This window comes from Mauremys reevesii, linkage group 12 (genome assembly GCF_016161935.1).
Source record: "Mauremys reevesii isolate NIE-2019 linkage group 12, ASM1616193v1, whole genome shotgun sequence".
NCBI lineage: Eukaryota > Metazoa > Chordata > Testudines > Geoemydidae > Mauremys > Mauremys reevesii.
In genome coordinates, this window is record NC_052634.1 from 24,134,971 (window position 1) to 24,142,716 (window position 7,746).

At 60.5% G+C, this 7,746-nt stretch overlaps 3 non-coding genes across 3 annotated transcripts; 2 read left to right on the top strand and 1 right to left on the bottom strand.

Annotated features, from left to right (window-relative positions):
* The first annotated feature begins 2,615 nt into the window (after positions 1-2,615).
* TRNAI-AAU lies at positions 2,616-2,689 on the top strand. The gene has a single exon. It is a non-coding gene; the product is annotated as a tRNA-Ile (tRNA).
* Positions 2,690-5,227: 2,538 nt separating this feature from the next.
* Positions 5,228-5,300, bottom strand: TRNAA-CGC. The gene has a single exon. It is a non-coding gene; the product is annotated as a tRNA-Ala (tRNA).
* Positions 5,301-5,412: 112 nt separating this feature from the next.
* On the top strand, positions 5,413-5,486 carry TRNAI-AAU. The gene has a single exon. It is a non-coding gene; the product is annotated as a tRNA-Ile (tRNA).
* Positions 5,487-7,746: the final 2,260 nt, after the last annotated feature.

The window sequence follows — 7,746 nt, forward strand, 5'->3', positions numbered from 1 at the left end:
AGGAGGCTCCGGACACCTCCTTGGGCTCTCCTCCCTGGGCTCCTTGCTCCACCTGCTGCCTGAAAGGAACTTGGGCCCGGGGAGGAGACTGGTGAGCCCGGCCGGCTGCCTTCCAGGCTCATAGGAGGCCAGGCTTGAGCTGCCCGGCCCGCGAAGCCAAAATCGCAGGCCTGCCGGCTCACCCCCATTTCCACACAGGGTTGACCTGATGGCCCGAATTCTTGCCGGCTGCCAGCTCCACCCAAATGGACCCGACGCCGGATCATGCTCCCCAGCCTAAGCCACAGAGGAAGGCTTAATCCTCGGCACCCCAACCTAGGGGAGAGGCTTCACACTCCGCCGGCGCAGGGTGACCTTTGGGACTTCCCTGGACACCATCCTCCCACCGCCCACAGCCAGACCCCCCAAGCCCACACTCGAGCCCACACCTCCGACAGGAAGGAGCAGGAGGACCACTCCGCCCAGGGACACCACCACTCAAAGTCAGCTTCACTTGCTTCCTCTTCTACCCTTTCCTCCCAAGTTATGCGCCTCACGGGAGCCGGCCCTGGGAAGACGCAGGCACGGCACTCTGACTGGCGCAAGCCAAACGCCCACACCGAGAGTTTAGCACGGGCTCTTGAGGCACTGGAGGAACCCCATGCAGACGCACTGAAGGAGCTAAGCTTTACGGCCAAGGGCCCTACCTGTGCAGAAAGCCAACTTGCTTGTGAAAAAGACGCCTCTTTAGGCTCCCCTTCCAAACTCCAAATGCCTCCAAATGGGAAAACACACACACTGAAATACCCAAACAGTCCTAAGGCTGGGGCCAGGTGAAAAAGAAAAGCAAGGAAAAGATTTCTAAATGGCCACCCTGCCAGAGTCGTACAGCTCCGCAAGTGAAACCAGTGGGAGGGACATTACACAGAAAAGGGGAATGGAAAGCTGCCCAAATTGAGATGCTGTGGAAAGCTACAGCCCCATCGCTACTCCTACTCTGCACACTTCTTGCAACAGCTGATGAACGGCCAGGTGCTTTTCGCATCCAAGCCCACACCAGGGAAAGACCTTGAGAAGCTTCCCGTGGCTTGCCTGGTTCAGCTGGTCAGAGTGTGGCACTCGTGGAGGCAAGATGTTGCAGAGGAGCCCCTGGGTGGCTGTGGGCCTGGGGAGGATGGCTTTTGATTTTTCGGCCTGACCACTACGGGCAGCCAGGCCAAAAGTCAGATGGCCGGCTCTCCCGTCCACCACGCTCATCAGGAGCCCTTAGTCGACAGGCTCGGAGAATGCGGGCATCGCCCCCCACTACCTCTCGCATGCAAAGCGAGCGCTCTGCCGCTTGAGCTAATTCCCCGCAGCTGGCCTGACTCTCAGGCACCGGGCAAAAAAAGGCAAGGGCTCTGTGGCCTTAAGCTGGACACAGCCTGAAATGGGGGGGAGGGGGGCTTGCTACCCAGAGCTGGGGAAGGGGGTCCGAGTCCCAGCCACGCTCCTCGGCACAAACACCAACGCTCCCTCCCTGGAGTGTGTCTGGGCTGAGAGTTAGCCCCTGAAACAAGCACCAAGCTTCAGAAGACAACACAGGGATAGATCACTTGACGATTGCCTGCTCTGGCCATTGACTCTGAAGCGCCTGGCATTGGTTACTGTCAGAAGACGTGATAGTGGCCTAGATGGACCATCGGTCTCACCCAGGAGGGCCGTTCTTATCTTCACCACTTTCCTCTAACCCAAGCAAAGCCAGAAGCAGGCCCAGCTCATCAACTCTAGCATAATCCATGGCCTCTGGCCCAGAATACAGCAAAACGACCCTGCCTCCGACAGTATAGACACACACCGACTACCTCTTCCAGACCAACGCAGCCCTTCCCCGCTTTGGCTGTCTCCAAGCTGTCTGCGTGCTCTGCTCTGCTCCACGGCTGCCATGCTGCCTGAGATCAGGAGGCTGCGAGGTCTCACGGTCTCAGCTGAGCTGGTATCGCGTGCCACCCCGCCCATCTCCTCATTCTCTTCATGGACCCCTGGGATGTGAGTAATTCTGTATTTGAGTGGCTCTCCCTCCCGGCCAATGAGCTTGGCGTAGACTAGCAGGGAGGGAGGAGGAAAGGGATTGTGCTCCAGTGAGAGCTCAGAAAGAAAGGTGCAGGTCCCCCACTAGAGCCCAGCACAGCAGAGCAAAGCAGAGCAGAGCAGGCTGGAGAATGTGTGTATGGGTCTGACTACTTCTCCCATGCTCTTCCATTTGAGCTAACTTCCCCCAGCTGTCGCCAGCCTCCCAGTCAGCGCAAGGGGGAGAAGGGCCCGGGGTGGAAGAGCTTTGTGCTCCGCAAGGGCTGGCCTTTTGGGAGGCCAAGCGGGGAGAGGGATGGAGGCCACTGGAGGAGCTGAGCCCGCTGACTGTCCATGGCTACTAAAAGAAGGGCAAGAGAAGGTCCCGGGGCTGCCTTGCCGCTGGAGAATGCGGGCATTGATCCCGCTACCTCTCACATGCGAAGCGAGCGCTCTACCACTTGAGCTAATTCCCCTACCTTGGCAGGTGGTGTCTCGATCCATCCATTCGATAACGGAGGCCACATCATTCCCCGCGCCAGCCGGTGACTCCTTCCAAAGGGTCAGGCAAGAGAAGGCACCCCGTAGGCCGGCTAGCTCAGCTGGTTAGAGCGTGGTGCTAATAACGCCAAGGTCATGGGTTCAAGCCCCATGCTGGCCACTCGGGGTGCAGGAGGGAGAGGGTGGCTTCTGGTCTTTTGGCTGACTGCTAGGGGTGGCAGAGGCCAAAACCAGGTGGGCCGGGAGCAGGCAAGAGCCCTGCTGGGCGCAGGCGCCGGGCAGGAGGAGGCTCCGGACACCTCCTTGGGCTCTCCTCCCTGGGCTCCTTGCTCCACCTGCTGCCTGAAAGGAACTTGGGCCCGGGGAGGAGACTGGTGAGCCCGGCCGGCTGCCTTCCAGGCTCATAGGAGGCCAGGCTTGAGCTGCCCGGCCCGCGGCCAAAATCGCAGGCCTGCCGGCTCACCCCCATTTCCACACAGGGTTGACCTGATGGCCCGAATTCTTGCCGGCTGCCAGCTCCACCCAAATGGACCCGACGCCGGATCATGCTCCCCAGCCCAAGCCACAGAGGAAGGCTTAATCCTCGGCACCCCAACCTAGGGGAGAGGCTTCACACTCCGCCGGCGCAGGGTGACCTTTGGGACTTCCCTGGACACCATCCTCCCACCGCCCACAGCCAGACCCCCCAAGCCCACACTCGAGCCCACACCTCCGACAGGAAGGAGCAGGAGGACCACTCCGCCCAGGGACACCACCACTCAAAGTCAGCTTCACTTGCTTCCTCTTCTACCCCTTTCCTCCCAAGTTATGCGCCTCACGGGAGCCGGCCCTGGGAAGACGCAGGCACGGCACTCTGACTGGCGCAAGCCAAACGCCCACACCGAGAGTTTAGCACGGGCTCTTGAGGCACTGGAGGAACCCCATGCAGACGCACTGAAGGAGCTAAGCTTTACGGCCAAGGGCCCTACCTGTGCAGAAAGCCAACTTGCTTGTGAAAAGACGCCTCTTTAGGCTCCTTCCAAACTTCGAATGCCTCCAAATGGGAAAACACACACACTGAAATACCCAAACAGTCCTAAGGCTGGGGCCAGGTGAAAAGAAAAGCAAGGAAAAGATTTCTAAATGGCCACCCTGCCAGAGTCGTACAGCTCGCAAGTGAAACCAGTGGGAGGGACATTACACAGAAAAGGGAATGGAAAGCTGCCCAAATTGAGATGCTGTGGAAAGCTACAGCCCCATCGCTACTCCTACTCTGCACACTTCTTGCAACAGCTGATGAACGGCCAGGTGCTTTTCGCATCCAAGCCCACACCAGGGAAAGACCTTGAGAAGCTTCCCGTGGCTTGCCTGGTTCAGCTGGTCAGAGTGTGGCACTCGTGGAGGCAAGATGGTGCAGAGGAGCCCCTGGGTGGCTGTGGGCCTGGGATGATGGCTTTTGATTTTCGGCCTGACCACTACGGGCAGCCAGGCCAAAAGTCAGATGGCCGGCTCTCCCGTCCACCACGCTCATCAGGAGCCCTTAGTCGACAGGCTCGGAGAATGCGGGCATCGCCCCCCACTACCTCTCGCATGCAAAGCGAGCGCTCTGCCGCTTGAGCTAATTCCCCGCAGCTGGCCTGACTCTCAGGCACCGGGCAAAAAAAGGCAAGGGCTCTGTGGCCTTAAGCTGGACACAGCCTGAAATGGGGGGGAGGGGGGCTTGCTACCCAGAGCTGGGGAAGGGGGTCCGAGTCCCAGCCACGCTCCTCGGCACAAACACCAACGCTCCCTCCTGGAGTGTGTCTGGGCTGAGAGTTAGCCCCTGAAACAAGCACCAAGCTTCAGAAGACAACACAGGGATAGATCACTTGACGATTGCCTGCTCTGGCCATTGACTCTGAAGCGCCTGGCATTGGTTACTGTCAGAAGACGTGATAGTGGCCTAGATGGACCATCGGTCTCACCCAGGAGGGCCGTTCTTATCTTCACCACTTTCCTCTAACCCAAGCAAAGCCAGAAGCAGGCCCAGCTCAGCAACTCTAGCAGACTCCCTGGCCTCTGGCCCAGCATACAGCAAAACGACCCTGCCTCCGCCAGGATAGACAGCCACCGACTCCCTCTTCCAGACCAACGCAGCCCTTCCCCGCTTTGGCTGTCTCCAAGCTGTCTGCGTGCTCTGCTCTGCTCCACGGCTGCCATGCTGCCTGAGATCAGGAGGCTGCGAGGTCTCACGGTCTCAGCTGAGCTGGTATCGCGTGCCACCCCGCCCATCTCCTCATTCTCTTCATGGACCCCTGGGATGTGAGTAATTCTGTATTTGAGTGGCTCTCCCTCCCGGCCAATGAGCTTGGCGTAGACTAGCAGGGAGGGAGGAGGAAAGGGATTGTGCTCCAGTGAGAGCTCAGAAAGAAAGGTGCAGGTCCCCCACTAGAGCCCAGCACAGCAGAGCAAAGCAGAGCAGAGCAGGTCGGAGAATGTGTGTATGGGTCTGACTACTTCTCCCATGCTCTTCCATTTGAGCTAACTTCCCCCAGCTGTCGCCAGCCTCCCAGTCAGCGCAAGGGGGAGAAGGGCCCGGTGGAAGAGCGTTGTGCTCGCAAGGGCTGGCCTTTGGGAGGCCAAGCGGGAGAGGATGGAGGCCACTGGAGGAGCTGAGCCCGCTGACTGTCCATGGCTACTAAAAGAAGGGCAAGAGAAGGTCCCGGGGCTGCCTTGCCGCTGGAGAATGCGGGCATTGATCCCGCTGCCTCTCGCATGCGAAGCGAGCGCTCTACCACTTGAGCTAATTCCCCTACCTTGGCAGGTGGTGTCTCGATCCATCCATTCGATAACGGAGGCCACATCATTCCCCGCGCCAGCCGGTGACTCCTTCCAAAAGGGTCAGGCAAGAGAGGGCACCCCGTAGGCCGGCTAGCTCAGCTGGTTAGAGCGTGGTGCTAATAACGCCAAGGTCATGGGTTCAAGCCCCATGCTGGCCACTCGGGGTGCAGGAGGGAGAGGGTGGCTTCTGGTCTTTTGGCTGACTGCTAGGGGTGGCAGAGGCCAAAACCAGGTGGGCCGGGAGCAGGCAAGAGCCCTGCTGGGCGCGGGCGCAGGCGCCGGGCAGGAGGAGGCTCCGGACACCTCCTTGGGCTCTCCTCCCTGGGCTCCTTGCTCCACCTGCTGCCTGAAAGGAACTTGGGCCCGGGGAGGAGACTGGTGAGCCCGGCCGGCTGCCTTCCAGGCTCATAGGAGGCCAGGCTTGAGCTGCCCGGCCCGCGAAGCCAAAATCGCAGGCCTGCCGGCTCACCCCCATTTCCACACAGGGTTGACCTGATGGCCCGAATTCTTGCCGGCTGCCAGCTCCACCCAAATGGACCCGACGCCGGATCATGCTCCCCAGCCCAAGCCACAGAGGAAGGCTTAATCCTCGGCACCCCAACCTAGGGGAGAGGCTTCACACTCCGCCGGCGCAGGGTGACCTTTGGGACTTCCCTGGACACCATCCTCCCACCGCCCACAGCCAGACCCCCCAAGCCCACACTCGAGCCCACACCTCCGACAGGAAGGAGCAGGAGGACCACTCCGCCCAGGGACACCACCACTCAAAGTCAGCTTCACTTGCTTCCTCTTCTACCCCTTTCCTCCCAAGTTATGCGCCTCACGGGAGCCGGCCCTGGGAAGACGCAGGCACGGCACTCTGACTGGCGCAAGCCAAACGCCCACACCGAGAGTTTAGCACGGGCTCTTGAGGCACTGGAGGAACCCCATGCAGATGCACTGACGGAGCTAAGCTTTACGGCCAAGGGCCCTACCTGTGCAGAAAGCCAACTTGCTTGTGAAAAAGACGCCTCTTTAGGCTCCCCTTCCAAACTTCCAAATGCCTCCAAATGGGAAAACACACACACTGAAATACCCAAACAGTCCTAAGGCTGGGGCCAGGTGAAAAAGAAAAGCAAGGAAAAGATTTCTAAATGGCCACCCTGCCAGAGTCGTACAGCTCCGCAAGTGAAACCAGTGGGAGGGACATTACACAGAAAAGGGGAATGGAAAGCTGCCCAAATTGAGATGCTGTGGAAAGCTACAGCCCCATCGCTACTCCTACTCTGCACACTTCTTGCAACAGCTGATGAACGGCCAGGTGCTTTTCGCATCCAAGCCCACACCAGGGGAAGACCTTGAGAAGCTTCTCGTGGCTTGCCTGGTTCAGCTGGTCAGAGTGCAGCACTCGTGGAGGCCATGGTCACCAACTTATATGGGCTCCTGGGGCTAAAGCCCCAGGAATATGCACAGTCAGGGGTTCTGCTCCACCAATATTTGGAGCTAGGTTTCTCCCCTGCTTGGAGCGCCCCCGCCTCTCATTTCCCCCGCCGCCGCCGCCACCAGGGCTGGAGCTTCCCCCCGCCCTGGAGCTTCCCTGCCTGAATGTAAAGAGCGTGCAGCGCGCGTCTCTCTCCCTTGCTGCTGCTGCCGCCGCCGCCTAAGGGCTACAGCATAACAGTAGTGCAAGCTGCTGGTGCTATAGCACCTCAGGAGCGGGAGGGGAGTGGAGGGGGCCGTGCCGTGCTTGGCAGCCCTCCCCTCCCCTGCCCCTACCTGGAGGAGACGCGAAGGGGACTTCCGGCCAGGAGACGGACCTCACTCACCTTAGCAGCTGCTGGGGCTTCCGTGAGTGTTTGACCCTATGATTCCCCCCCTGCCCCCACCCCAGCCCCAGCCCCCACTCCTGCCCAACACTGGGGAAGGGGGGGCAGCCCCATCCCCGCCCCCCGGCCCCCCGGGAGGCGGGGGTGTGGGGCAGCAGGCTGCCGCAGGGGTCGGGGCGGCAGGGCGCCCCATGTGAAGGCCGTGCCCCTCCCACCACAGGGAGATGGGGAGGGGTTCAGAGACCTACCTGAGCAGCTGGGGCTTGGGTGTATTTTGTGACAACTTGCTCTCCCTGTCCCCCCCCCAGCCACCACCCTGCAGCCCCTTCACTCCTGCCCCACGCTGGGGACGGGGAACCCCCATCCCCTACCCCCAGTGAGGCGCAGCAGGCTGCACAGTGGAGGCAGGAAGACACAAGTGAAGGCAATGACCCCTCCCCCAGCACCCACCAACCCACCCGCCACAGGGGGGATGGGATTGGGAGGCTTCCTAGATATAAGCATCTGGGGATTGGGTGAATTTTATGACACCCTGCTCCCCCCCCCCCCGCCATAGCCACCACCCTGCCTACCCCACTTCTGCCCCATGCTGGGCAAGGGGCAGCCCCATCCC